Source organism: Pinus tabuliformis, chromosome 6 (assembly GCF_031772625.1).
Source record: "Pinus tabuliformis cultivar Carrire ecotype Pingquan chromosome 6, CPIR1, whole genome shotgun sequence".
Lineage (NCBI taxonomy): Eukaryota > Viridiplantae > Streptophyta > Pinopsida > Pinales > Pinaceae > Pinus > Pinus tabuliformis.
This window is the reverse complement of record NC_142292.1, coordinates 1,520,665,612-1,520,681,186: the sequence shown is the minus strand read 5'-3', so window position 1 is coordinate 1,520,681,186 and position 15,575 is coordinate 1,520,665,612.

Below are 15,575 nucleotides of genomic sequence, written 5' to 3'. Positions count from 1 at the left end.
GACATAAGCAAAATTTCAACTTTATGACAGATGGATAGGGTTACACATCATACTCGGTTGTAGAATGAGCCTCTCAGATCAATCAACACCTATTTATGGTTGTAAACTCCTTCCATTTATATTAATGCAAAGAATTCTTTATTTTCCTATATGTGGTGCAATTATTTCATATATTTCAATACCATGTTGATCAATTGAATAGAGTATTTAGATGATAGTACATAGATCTCGTAGTTTCTTGGCTTGTGCTATCTGACTGTGCAGGTTCTAGTTTTGGTAATCGGACCTAGAATTGGAGCATTCAAGCTAAAGAAGGAGCGAATCCGGCGATAGATTCCAGGTAGGCTTTATACTGCCATCTATTTACTTTAAGTAACACAATGTATTCCTTGTCTCTTTGTTGTTCTAGGTTAGTCACCAAACCTAGGGGAGATACTTTTGTCTGTAAGCATAAATCTCGTATAACAAATTAGCGACCATACTAGGTAATGGTGTATTCCCTTGGTGGTTCCTTTTTCCTTTGTGTTATTGCCTCCTTGATAGAACTTTGTTAATTTACCCAATCGAGGACAAACCTAAGAAGACATTTCATCAAGTCCCTTTTGCAATTTTTGTGTTGGAATCCTCTATTCCTGGACTAGTGCATCCCCAGTGCATTTGACAAAGTGTTGCATCTCATTTGGGCCCACTATGTACCTGCATTGCAAAGCACTGGTGCCTCTTCTGCACCAGCATTGGCCCCTGCTTTTGTACAAATTTTTTCCTTGTTTCCGAGTCTCTCCCCTATAAACCTACTTCCAATTGACCTTCCCTGAGTCTTGAGTATCTTGTGGTCTCTCTAAAGCCTCCATTTGGTTTGCATTTGTGTTTGATTGCCTTTGGTAAGAATTGGTTTTAATTTTTCTTTGTTGTTATCATTTAGTCACTTGCACACTAATTTCGTTTAGTCATTGGTCGCTTGGATGAATTGTTGTTTCAATCCTCATTATGAAAAGTGCATTTGAATCCAAACATTTGCATCTTAGTTTTCTTCATTTCGAAAATTAAGTCTGTTGAAAAGAAAAATCTTTTCATTTTCACCTAGGGTGTGAAATTGGAATTCCCTAGTGTGATATTGCGTGTTTTTTCTTTTATTTTTACAAAAAAATCCCCCCCTCAATCATGTGGGGCGAGGGGGAAGCGGGCGGGGGCTACATTGTGTATGAGTGTTAATCCCCTATGAGTGACATCACCTTTTTGATACGATTTTGTTTCGTTATTTCTTTCTTCTTATCAAATTCAGGTTGTTTTATAGATTCATTGTTAGATTTGAAAGGACACTTTTACATTACAGTTAAAGTTTGTGTGGTTTCTTTTCATCAGCAATCAAGTTGCACTCATATGTTTCTTTGCATTTGAAATATTAAAAGAAAAATCTCTTTGCATCGCATATAGGGATTTGATTTTGATTGGAATAGTGAGGAGATCGATTGTTGCATCACTTGTTTGTGGCATTGTTGATTGATTTCTTCTTCCCCTACTTAGTTAGGCCTTTCATTTGTTTAAAGGAAAATGAAAAAAATTATTTTTGTCATATTAGTTACATCATAGGTTTGTTTAGGTGACATTGATTTTTCAGCCTTGAAACTGAAACATAATTCAAGATCAACTCTAAAATTCATCTCAATTAACCTAAGGAGAATTTGAAACTTAACGACACACATAGAGGTCTAGGCTAGAGACGTGTTCCAACATCTTTAAACGTAGGGGTTGTCGTTCTTTGTCAGTGTTACATTTCGGGGGTGATATCATGTTCAACGTATGTAAGTGTATATGATCGTTCTCCACGTACCTTTGGGTATATTGGACGACACTCCACGCACGTAAAGTATATGGGAACCATCTCATCGAATGATTACGCATTAGAAAACACTACTACGGACTAAACTCCCACTTATCGTCGAGTATATTTTGGAAGTACCCTATAGGTTGCTATCCATCCATAGGTAACTGAGTCGGACACATTGTATACCATGAAACACCGAACACAACATTCAGGGAGATTTCCTGCACGTGCGTTAAGTCCTTGGTTCTCCAAGGTGTATATTACAGTTCACAGTTGCTTGGTAAACCTTTTGCCTAGTTTACCCCTTTGTTTTATTTTGTGTTGTTAATTTCTAAAATCAATTAATTGACCGTGAAACAAAATCCTTATTGTGGAACAACTCCTTAGTATATCTTAGGTTGAGATTAATGGAAACAATTCTCGAGTCCACCAATCAAGGAAACCCATCTAATGAGAATCGCAATACTTTTCCTTCTTTTGGAAATATTGGTGCTACTTATATGGCAACGTTGTACCTTCCCGGATTTACAATTGGTTTGCTCGACCCTTATGGTTCCGAATGTCCAAACTGCTTCTCAACTGAGTTCTCCTCCACCTGAAAAACATCAACCTCATGTTGATCCTAAAGTTGACCCTTTTCCTTCTTCACATATTATTTATTCATCCCTTTATTCCTCTTCACCTGGAGAAAGTCTTTATTCTAGTAACCAAGAATCTAAGAAGAAGAAGAATAGGAGAAAGAAGAAGAAGCAAAATAAGCAGGGGGGCAACCAAGAAACCATTTCTACGAACGTAACTAATAGGGACAAAGCTTCCAATCATCCCCGTAAAGCTAAATTCCCTTGCATGTTATGTTAGGGTGACCACCTTCTTAGGGATTGTCCTTATATTTCCAAGGCATTTGAAGTGTGGTCCACAAGCTCACGTCAGCCTTTGTCATCAAATTTTAGAGATTATGCTGGTGATAAACCCTCAACTAGTGATAGTAAGGCCCATGGGAAAAAGGGTAAAGTCAAATTTCCCTGTAAGTTATGTGAAGGGAATCATCCTATTCAAATTTTTCCTTATATGGATGAAGCCTCAAAAGTGTTGGAAAACCTTACAACTTCTCAGCCTCATCCTTCGACTGGTTATCGAAAGCTTTCTCCCAATCCTCCACTAGTTGATGAAAATATTAATCATAATCTTGATGAAATGATTGATTAGGATCCGTCTCCAGTCAATCCTTCTCTCTCTAAACATGAATCCCATGAGTATGTTCCCAACCAACCATTGGTTGAGAAAATGGTTGACTCGATTCCACCTTTAGTTGAACGTACCTTTCCCATTGAGAGTGAACTTCATACTGCTCAGGTTCTTCTCGTTTCTTCAGAATCCAATGAACTAGGGGTCAATCCTCTCATTCCAATGGAACAGGGGGAAATTATCCCATTCCCATAAGACAATGGGGTAGTTATCCCATTCCCATGGCACCCCCTCCAAGTAGCATGGTCACTTATTTTGATTGGTGTCGACTTGAAATATATCGTCTTCCTCCTTGCATGCCCTTCTAGATCATGGTACAGGCTTATAATGTGGTCATACCTAGCACAATCATAGATGAAGGTGCATCTGTTAGTATTATGTGCTCAACTACTTGGCCAGCTTTCAGTTGCCCAAAACTTGTGCCCGTTACCTAGAATTTGTTGGTTTTTTTACAGAGTAACAAGTCAACCATTAACGATCCTTCCTAAGTTTCCTATTACTTTGGGAGGAAAGATTGTCTATATCGATGTGATGGTAGTTCAAGGCCCTTTGGATTTTAATTTACTCCTTGGGCATGACGATGTTTATGTCATAGGATCTCTTGTCTCTTCACTCTTTCATGTGATGTGTTTCCTGCACGAAGACAGAATTTTTGATGATTGACCAACTTTCGTTTGTTAGTCCTAATTTGAATCCCAATCAATGAGATTCACTAAATGGTCCTTATATGCAAATGATATGTCCCTGACCATAGATTAATTATGTGGCAACATGTTCCATGCCCACGTCTACTTATGATCTTGTTGGTGATGTAGTGCATCATGTACTAGGGGCATTGGAGCCTGATATTTCCATTGGATCCCTTGATATATATCCCTTCTAGAGTGTTTTTCTATCATTTGATGAGAACCTATTAGAAGCCATGGTCTCTCAGAGGCCATGATCAAGATTGGAGCATAGTTCCTTTTCTTGTGTCAAGCTCCTTAAAAATTGAAACAAGCTCTTATGAGGATAGTTATTTTAGTATGTCAACCTCGTTAAAAAATGAAATAGGTTCCTATGAGCATAGTTCCTTTCCTGTGTCAAGCTCATTAAAAATGAAGCAAATCCCCTTTCAATTCGAATCTTTGATTAGATCCCAGAAATTCCCAATCAAGTCTTTCACTTGATCTCGTAAATGAAACTTCATTCCATCTACCTGTTAGTACCCAGTAGTCTACTTAGGTGCATGAAATGAAGCTTGGGGGAATGTACATCGAATTGAGTCATTATGCTGGGGGCATGCAAACTTATTTCAAGAATAGTTTCCCATGTTTCAAGCTTCTGTAAAAATGAAACCAATTTCAAGCATATTTTCCAATGTTTCAAGCTTGTGTAAAAATGAAACCATTCTCATCCTATCTCTTGCGATTGTCATTTTTTATCAGCCTGTTTTTGCCAGATGAGCCTTGGTTTTCTCATTCCATTGTCACCATCTGTTTGGCTGATCATACACTTTCACTTGGTTTTTTAACCCTTTCCTGAGGAACCGCTATGATGATTGGTCTTAGTAGCTAGGCTCTTGACCTCTACGTGTTTTGAGAAGTTCCATCATGACCGGAACCAGTTGCTATCATTTATACCAATCGTTCCTCCAGGAGGAGTCCTATTTCATCTCTTTTTAGACTCCCAAAATATGAAAATATTGTTGAGCACTTCTTTTTGAACTTGTAAAAGTAAATGAAAAGACTTCTACTGAGTATAAGTTTAACCCTTTTCCGAACTAATATAGACTATTTACAAAAAAAGAATACCTTAGTCGAATATGGCTAAGAGGTTCTCTTGAGTATTGTTTTCTACCTTTTCGGACTTGAGAGACTATATACAATAATGGACATCTAGAGTTTTCTTTTTCACCTCTTTTTCAAACTGTCTAAACATGTAAAAGATGTCGAGTTTTACCTTCGCTGGACTTGTTAAAACATCAAATAGTGATGGACTTGTTGAACATGACAAGACCGAACCACTCCCTCTCTAGGTTCGTTAAATATACTGAGAGAGATTCATACAAAGGGTTAACTTACAGATCAAGCATATGTTATCCTCCTCAAACTTGTTAAAAATAAAGAGGTACTAAACAGTATGGTTGGGGAAATTGGGAAAACAGGGTATTCCATTTTCTAATGGCAATGAATTGTTCTTGAACAAGACACTCTTCCACTTCATCTTCATGGCTGTAAGGTTGGGTAATTTTCTTATCTTTTGGTTATAATACCATTTTCGTAGTCTCCATTTTGGTTTTGGGTCAATGCTACGAACTCTATTCAGGGTCGCCAGTGTGTTCAAGAGGAATCATTCAGTTGATATCCATTGCAATAATCTTAAGCCTTCATTCCATGTTTTCCTTTCCTGATCTAGTTCTGTATCAACATCATCTTGTCTCAATCATGATACTCATTACGTGTCATTGATAGCGGATACATCAAGTTCCTCCTGTGATAGGTCGCCTCCTATCAACATCAACACATTATCCAGGAAGTTGACTTAGAAACATTCCTTGGTACCTTGGTGCTTGCATACATCAATGACAAGTTTCCTCACTCTCAACGACAAGTTTACATCAATAGCCTTCGACCGAAAGACTATGTGTGGTGTTCGACATTAACTCATTTATTCACAACATACAGATTGTACTGTAGTACCTTGAGAGCCATTAACATCGTCCGTGGTTTCTCTCACATTTGTTAATGACTTACATAATCAGTTGGTAATCAGATGGTGTCTACCATGTTTGACCTAAGCTCATTGATTCACATGGTTAGGCTTGTAAGTTGGTTGGTCGTGTGAAGGAGATAGAAGACCCCGGATCTAGTTTCATCCATCCGGGCTGTGATTTCATGAGTTATACAAAGATCACAATGTATGATGTACAGGATCATACAAACAATCATCCAGTCATGGGTCCACCAATTGTCATCCGTGGACATGTATTTTGATCATTTTACATGTTATGTTAGCTTATGTGCTGAGTATGGGTATGCCTCCCTCAACAACAAAGATGTCATGATGTAAATGTATTGTAACAGATGAAGCTCATCGGTTGTTCATTCTGACTTTGTGCTTTAAGGAGAAATTTATTATAGGCCATTTTTTCACATCCTATCAATAGGCCTCCTAATGGGATCAATCAACATACTATTCCCCCTTGTCATCATCTTGCACAAAGACCTAAGCATGTATATTTCATTCCCCAGAGTTTCTACCTGAAACTGCATCATCTGAGCTAGTTTTAGGACCAACGCTCCTTGGCCTCTTGTTGGAAAACATTCACCTATAGGTTGCTCAACTGTGGTATGCGTTGATCACATATAACTTGCTCCCCTTTGCACTTGTGTTGGTTCTAGAAATTCGAGAAAAAGAGAGAAATTCCAGAAGCTTCCTCTTTCAGAAGCTTCCAAAATTTGTTGCAACCATTTACCTCAAATAAAACATCCAAATATTATCCTACCCTACTTTGGAGTTTCCATCCCTTATCCTTTGATCCCGTCCTCCCATCAAAAGTGGATATAAAACCTTAGATTGGTAATTGGATAAGAACTCCCAACTTACCACACTCCTCTATATTTTTACAACCTTCCATACGCAAGGGGTTGGCTTTTGGAGAGTGATTCTACCCTTATGCTACTGTGGTGAGAGGTTTCATTTCATGCATTTATGGTGATTGGAGGTGCACATTGTGACAAGGAAAGGAAAAGTCAACCTTGGATGTTAGGAAACCAGCTCACAAAAAGATAGAAAAGATAGATCAATGCCTTAGCAATAAGCCTCTTCGAGGGGGCAACCTCCTTTACATTACACAAATGAACAATTCTTAGATGATTCAAATTACAAAACCTCATTTCTATATATAGGAGTCTAAGGGGTCACAATATAACCAAGCTGACCTAACAATAATAATATAAAGGCACAAAAATAACAATAGAGGGATTCTATGGGGCACAGTAATAACAATATGGGGACAATAGGGGCACAACAATATTAATAAGGGATACAACTGCAATAGTAATGGGGGAATCACTAGTATTATAGGGACCTAACATGCCCCTCTCCTTCAAAAAAGTGTTGTCCTCAATGCTTGAGTAGTTCTGGATGCTTCTGTATAAAATTCTCATCCTCCCATGTGGAATCTTCAGCGGATAAGTTCTTCCACTTGATGAGATACTCCGAAATTGATCAATTTCGTAGCTGTCGAGTTCTTGTTTCTGTGACTGCTTCCGGTTCCAATATAATTTTTCCTTCCTCATCAAGTTCTGGAAATATTGTTTGAACTGGGAGCTTCTCACCTATAACCTTCTTTAAACATGAAACATGGAAAACTGGGTGCACTCGAGAAGCTGTAGGAAGCTCCAATTTGTATACCAAGGTACCAATCTTTTGCAACACCTTGTACAGACCATATTACTTTGGTGATAATTTATTATCCTTCTTAGCTTGCTTGAGGGACATTTGTTTATATGGTTGTAGCCGTAGGAATACCCAGTCACCTAAATCAAAACTTCTTTCGCTACGATGTTGATCTGCTTGTTGTTTCATTTTATTCTGCACCAACATGAGGTTATCCTTTAAGAGTTGGAGAACTTGTTGTTGATGCTCGATGTGATGTTCCACTGCTTGAACCTTAGAATTTTCTCTTAAATATGATGTAGTGGACGGTGGTTGATATCCATAAAGTGCCATAAATGGGGTAATTTTTGTTGCAGTATGGAAGGAAGTGTTATACCACCATTCAGCGAGAGGCAACCATTTGACCCATTGTGTCTGTTTATTAGATACAAAGCAACGAAGATATTCTTCCAAACATTTGTTTACTATCTCAGTTTTCCCATCAGATTGAGGATGATAAGATGAGCTATGAGCTAACTGAGTACCAAGACAAGAAAATAATTCTATCCACAAATTTCTAGTGAAAATGGGATCTCTGTCACTTACAATAATCTTTGGGTTTCCATGTAGCTTTTGAATTGTTTCCATAAATGCAGTAGAAACTATACTGGCTTTAAATGGATGTGATAATGCATAAAAGTGTGCATACTTGGTAAGTCTGTCAACTACCACCATGATGACACTCTTTCCTTCAGACTTGGGAAACCTGTGATAAAATCCATTGAAACCTCCTCCCAACGTTGGCTTGGGATGGATAAAGGTTGTAATAGGCCTGGGGTCTTAATTGTTTCAACTTTATTTTGTTGGTAAACCAAGCATTCCGCCACAAATTTTTGAATATCTGATTTAAGGCCATCCCAAAAAGATTCCTTCTTAACCCTGTGGTAAATTTTTAAAAATCTTGAGTGCACTCCTAAGGGAGAAGTGTGCAATTCCATAAGAATCTTTTGTTTGAGTTGGGAATTTTTACAGAGGTATAAGCGATCTTTGCACCATAACAAATCATTTTTCCAGTTAAATGTATCAGATGAACTGGAATCTTGTTGTAACTTTCGAATACGTGGCCACTCTTCTTCGTCATTCTTCCATTCCTCCCTTGCTTCATATATCCAATCTGGTTGGATAATAGAAATGGCGCACAACAATGCTTCCACATCCTCATCCTTTCATGAGAGTGCATCTACCACAACATTTTGCTTCCCTTTTTTGTAGATGATTTCAAAGTCATAACCCAACATCTTTGTGACCCATTTTTGTTGCTCTTCAGAGGATAATCTTTGTTCTAAAAAGTATTTTAGGCCTCATGATCCGTTTTTACCATGAAGTGTCTTTCCATTAGGTAGGGTCGCCATTTCTTAAGTGCATGTAGTATTTCCAACATTTCCTTCTCATAAATAGCTTTGTGTAAATACTTTCCCTTGATTGGACGACTTTTGAAAGAAATGTGTCTTTCATCTTGCATTAAAACAACACCAATTCCATTTCCTGAAGCATCATGTTAGGTCCCTATACTACTAGTGTAACCCCTTATTGTATTAGTACAACCCCCTTATTATATTATTGTGCCCATGTAGTCCCCATATTTTTATTATTGTGCCCTTACATTATTATTGTTACGTTGGCTCTGATTATATTATGACCCCTTAGACTCCTATATATAGAAATGAGGTCTTGTCATTTGTATCATCCAAGAATTGTTCTTTTGTGTAATGTAAAGGAGGTTTCCCCCTCGAAGAGGCCGAATTATAAAGCGTTGATATATCTTTTTGTGAGCTGGTTTCATAACATTTGGTATCAAAGCTTTGGGATTCTAGGGTTTCACTGCTCCAAACAGGTCATCATGGAATTTTCACTAAAACTATTTTTATACGAGATTTCAGAAGCTAAAAAAAAAAAACCCATTTGAAAAGAAATCGTGTTGAACCTCGGGTCCGAATTTCAAATGTTGTTGTGCTATATTTTCGGAGATATGATCTTAGGAAGTTATGGTTTTTTGCAAGCTCTAGCATTTCATCTAAAACAGGTTATCATGGAATTTTCGCTATAACTATTTCGCTACAAAGTCTCAGAAGCTCAAAGAAAAACCCATTTGAGAAGAAATAAGTCTAAACCTTGGCTCCAAATTTGAGATCTTGTTTCGCTATATTTTCAGAGATATAATATGAGGAAGTTAGGGTTTTTGCAGACCCCTGAATTACATTCCAAATATGTGACCGTGCGAAAATTGTCATAACTTTCGCTCTGAGCATCAGATGGAATTTTCATAAGAAGTTGTAGAAATAGGATGGACTGTAGTTTTTTTGGGTATCATTTTCAGAACCTACGGTTGAAATAGGGACTCGTGGCACGTCGTACAAGTTCGCTCTACCGAACCAGTCTATACTCAGGGCATCGTAGGAGATTTGGCATAACTCTTCATTGGAGAATCCGATATTGATCATACTTGTGGGGTTAGAAAGAGGAATCAGAGGGTTACTGCAGGAGACAATTTTAGAACTTTGAGATTTTAAAGTACAGAGTTACAATCATTTCAAGATCGAGCTCCTGAAATTAAGAAAAGGTGATATGAGGAAGTTTGATGGAAATGATCCAGTAAATTGGATACTACAGATGGAGCAATATTTTGATCTACATGGTGTACCACTGTTACAAAAGGTATGTATTGCATCTTCATATTTAGAACCGGATCAATTTTTATGGTATAAAGGGCTTTGTTCTCATAAACAACTTATTACGTGGTCAATTTTCACGAAGGAAATGATAACACATTATGAGGATACAAAGAGCAACACCTTCTTTAGAGAAATAACACAACAATTGGAAGAAAAAAGAGAAAAAGGGTTTTTTTAAAAAGTGGAACGAAAAATTATGGAAACAAGGAAGTTTACCCCTCACAACTATAAAGATGGAAGTGTTGTTTCTCCTAGCCTTCCACAACCTACAAGGGTTACACCACAACAATTGGAAGAAAAAACAGAAAAAGGGCTTTGTTACAATTGTGATAACAAATACATTAAAGGTCATAAGTGTGCCGAGAAAAAATTATTTTACGTTGATTATGGAGAGGAGGAAGAAAAGGATCAAGAAACATCAAAAGAAGAGTATATGCACCAAGAACCAACCCTAGAGAAAGAAAAAATGAATCTGACCATATCTTGTAAAGCATTGGAAAGAATTACCACTCCTAAAAATCTCAAGATAGAAGGACATATCAAGAAGAAAAAGGTTCAAGAAGTGAAAGATCACATCGAGAAAGAAGAAATGAATCTGACCATATCTTGTAATGCATTGGACAAAATTACCACTCCTCAAACTATCAATATAGAAGGACATATCAAGAAGAAAAATGTTCAAGAATTGAAAGATCACATCGAGTCTCAAGAAATCAATTCGACCATATCTTGTAATGCATTGGAAGAAATTACCACTCCTCAAACTATCAAGATAGAAGGACATATCAAGAAGAAAAAGGTAAGAGTGTTGATTGATTCGGGTAGTACCCATAATTTTATTGATTGTAAGATAGCCAAGGAATTGAATTGCTTCCTATATCCAGCACCGGAGTGTCAAGTGATGGTTGCAAGTGGAGGAACCATAAATTTCTCTGGAAAGTGCCATAATATCAAGCTATCCATGGGAGAATATGTATTGAATAGCCCAATGATTTCCATTCTAATGAGTGGTGTTGATGTTTTACTAGGAGTCCAATGGCTACAATCTTTGGGTACGATAGCTTTTAATTTTCAAGAACTTTTCTTGAAATTTTTTTGGGAAGGAAAGGAAGTTGAATTGAGGGGTATCGAAGGAAAACCTGGAAAGATAATCAACTCTAAAAACATGACAAAGCTTCTAAATAAAGAACAATGTGGTGTAATTGCACAATTATGTTCACTAGAGGATCCCACATCAAAATCATGTATTTCTCTAGATCTCCAAAATGTTTTGGACAATCATTCCAAGGTATTTGAGACTCCCAAAGGCCTCCCACCTATTCATGATCATGATCATGCTATTCATTTGATTCCACGAAGTGTTCCTCCAAACATCAGGCCTTACATATATCCATATTCCCAAAGGAGTGGGAACTCATTCAAAAGTTGCAGAAGATCCCCGTTCAAACAGTATTGTGAGAACTTGACAAGGAAAGAAAAATAATATTGGAACCTGAAGCAGTCATAGAACTAAGAAATCGAAAGCTACGAAATAGATCAATTTTAGAGTATCTCATCAAATGGAAGAACTTACCCGCTGAAAATTCCACATGGGAGGACAAGAATTTATACAGAAGCATCAAGAACTACTCAAGCGTTGAGGACAACACTTTTTGAAGGAGAGGGACATGTTAGGTCCCTATACTACTAGTGTAACCCCTTATTGTATTAGTACAACCCCCTTATTATATCGTTGTGCCCATTTAGTCCCCATATTGTTATTATTGTGCCCCATAGAAGCCCACTATTGTTATTATTGTGCCCTTACATTATTATTATTATGTCGACTTTGATTATATTATGACCCCTTAGACTCCTATATATAGAAAGGAGGTCTTGTCATTCATATCATCCAAGAATTGTTCATTTGTGTAATGTAAAGGAGGTTGCCCCCTCGAAGAGGCTGAATTGTAAGGTGTTGATGTATCTTTTCTATCTTTTTGTGAGCTGGATTCATAACACATCACATTCCACAATAAAGGTTTTTGTGAAGTCCGGTGTAGCTAAGACCGGTGCTTGGCACATTGCCTCTTTAAGATGTTCGAAGGCCTTTGTTGCTTCTGCAGTCCATGAAAATTCATATTTCTTCAATAATGTTGTTAAAGGTGCTGCTATTCTCCCATAATTCTTAACAAACTTGCGATAATACCCTGTCAACCCGAGAAATCCTCGCAGATGCTTTATGAATGTGGGAATTTTCCATTCCTTAATGGCTTTAATTTTTCTAGGGTCTACCTTAACACCTTCATGAGATACAATATGACCCAGATATTCCACCTCTTGTACTCCAAAGAAACATTTAGAGCTTTTTGCATATAATTGTTTCTCCTCCAATAGTTGTAACACCCTATCAACATGTTCAACATGATCCTTCCATGACTTGCTGTAGATTAGTATATCATCAAAAAATACTAACACAAATTTTCTAAGGAAGGGTTTGAAAATGGAATTCATCAAACCTTGAAATGTAGAAGGTGCATTAGTAAGGCCAAAAGGCATGACCAAAAATTCATAATGACCCTCATGAGTTCTAAATGATTTTCTCGGAATGTCTTCAGTCTTCATTATAATTTGATGATATCCTAAACGAAGATCCAACTTGGTGAAGTAAATTGATCCATGTAATTCATCCAATAATTCATCAATGACAGGAATGGGAAATTTATCTTTAATAGTGAGCTTGTTGAGCTCCCTATAATCCGGACACATTGGCCATGATCCATCCTTCTTGTGCACCAATACTACTGGAGTAGAGAAAAAACTTTGACTAGGTTGAATTATACTAGCCTCTAGCATTTCTGCAACCATACGTTCAATTTCACTCTTTTGGGCATAGGGATATCTGTACGACCTAATGTTTGGAGGAACACTTCCTGAAATCAAATGAATAGCATGATTCTGATCACGAATAGATGGGAGACCTTTGGGAGTCTCAAATACCTTGGAATGATTGTCCAAGACTTTTTTGAGATCTGGAGAAATAGATGATTTTGATGTGGAAACATCTAGCGAACATAATTGTGCAATTACACCTTGTTGTTCCTTTTTTAGAAGCTTTGTCATACCGTTAGAGCTGATTATCTTTCCCGGTTTCCCTGCAATACCCCTTAATTCAACTTCCTTTCCTTCTGCAGAAAATTTCATGAAAAGTTCTTGAAAATTAAAAGCTATTGTACCCAAGGATTATAGCCATTGGACTCCTAGTACAACATCAACACCACCCATTGGAATGGAAAGCATTGGGCTATTCAATACATATTCTCCCATGGATAGCTTGATATTATGGCACTTTCCAGAGCAATTTATGGTTCCTCCACTTGCAACCATCACTTGACACTCTGGTGCTGGATATAGGAAGCAATTCAATTCTTTTACTATCTTACAATGAATAAAATTGTGGGTACTTCCTGAATCAATAAACACTGTTACCTTTTTCTTCTTGATATGTCCTTCTATCTTGATAGTTTGAGGGGTGGTAATTCCAGCCAATGCATTACAAGATATGGTCGGATTCATTTCTTCTTTATCTAGGGTTTGTTCCTGGAGTATATCCTCTTCTTTTTCATTTCTTGTTCCTTTTCTTCCCCCTCTTCACAATCTATGTAGAATAATTTCTTCTCAGCACACTTATGACCTTTAGTGTATTTGCTATCACAACTGTAACAAAACCCTTTTTCTCTTTTTTCTTCCAATTATTATGGTGTCAACCTTATAGGTTGTGGAAGGCTAGGGTTAGCAACACTTCCATCTTTATAGTTGTGAGTGGTAGGCTTCCTAGTTGCCATAATTTTGCTTTCCATTTTTTTTGCTAACCTGAATGCCTTCTCCAATGAATCAGGTTCCCAAAGGTGAACCTCATGTTGGATATTATCCTTTAAAGTCCCTATGAACACATCAATCCTATGCTCCTTTAGAATATCTCTTACCCTTATTTTAAAATTTTGGAAGTCCTCAATGTGCTCCATCATTGAACCCTTTTGTTTGAGACTTATCAATTGGCTAAAAAAGGTGTTGCTTTTTGTATCCTCATAATATGCTGTCATTTCTTCCGTAAAAATTGCCCTAGTGACAATTTGTTTACGAGAACAAAGCCATCGATACCATACAAACTGATTTGGTTCCAAATATAAAGTTGCAATACACACCTTTTGTGTGTTTTGCACATTATGGAGATCGAAAAATTGCTCCATCTGTAGTATCCATGTTGCGGGATCCTTGCCATCAAACTTCCTCATATCGATTTTTGCAATATGGTGGGTCTTCAATCCAACATTAGAGTCTATGAGATCATGATTAACATTTCTTTTGTTCTCATCATGAGTTTTCTTTACTACCCTTTCACCATTAGTGACCATTTCTTGTAGCAACTTATTCAAATTTATCTTCAATTCTTCCATCTTATCGTCCATGCCATTCATCTTAGCTTCCATCTTAGTGTCCATGCCATTCATCTTAGCTTCCATTCCATTCATATTAACTTGCATGCCATTCATATTAGCTTCCATGCCATTCATATTGGCTTCATTTACCTTTAGTGAGAGTGAAATTTGTTGTACTTGGTCTTGTAATTTTGATATATCATGTTGCATTTCTTCCTCTTCTTCACGAGTCATGCTAGAGCTTTCAGGTTACTTACTAGGTGTTTCCATTTTCTTTATTTGGGGCATTAATTAATGTTAATAATTCTTCACTATTCCCTTTGAATTGCTTCAAACTAATTTTTCCAATCAATCTTATGAAAAATAAAAAAAAATTACACACCTTTTTTTTTCACTTTGTAAGAGCTTGATATTGAATCTATTGTATCTCTGTAGCCGTGGATCTCGAATATCTAAAATATCATCCTCCAGTATCCCTTTGAGTCCTCTTTCTAACCCCGCAAGTCTGATCAAGATTGGATTCTCCAAGGAAGAGTTATGCCAAATCTCCCACGGTGACCTGATTATAGACTAGTTCAGTAGAGCGAACTTGTATGACGTGCCATGTCTCACTGTTTCAACCTTAGGTTCTGAAAATTATACTCACAAAAACTACAATCCGTCCTCTTTCTGTAACTTCTTATGAAAATTCAATCTGATATTCAGAGCGAAAGTTATGACGATTTTCCCAAGGTGACCTGTTTGAAATGTAATTCGGGGGTCTGCAAAAACCCTAACTTCCTCAGATCATATCTCCGAGAATATAGCGAGACAAGTTTTGAAATTCATACTCGAGGTTCAGCGCGATTTTATATCAAATGGGTTTTTTTTTTTTGCTTCTGAAATGTTGTAGAAAAAATTTATATCGAAAATGCCACCATGTCCTGTTTGGAGCAGCGAAACCCTAGAATCCAAAGCTCTGATACCAAATGTTAGGAAACTAGCTCACAAAAA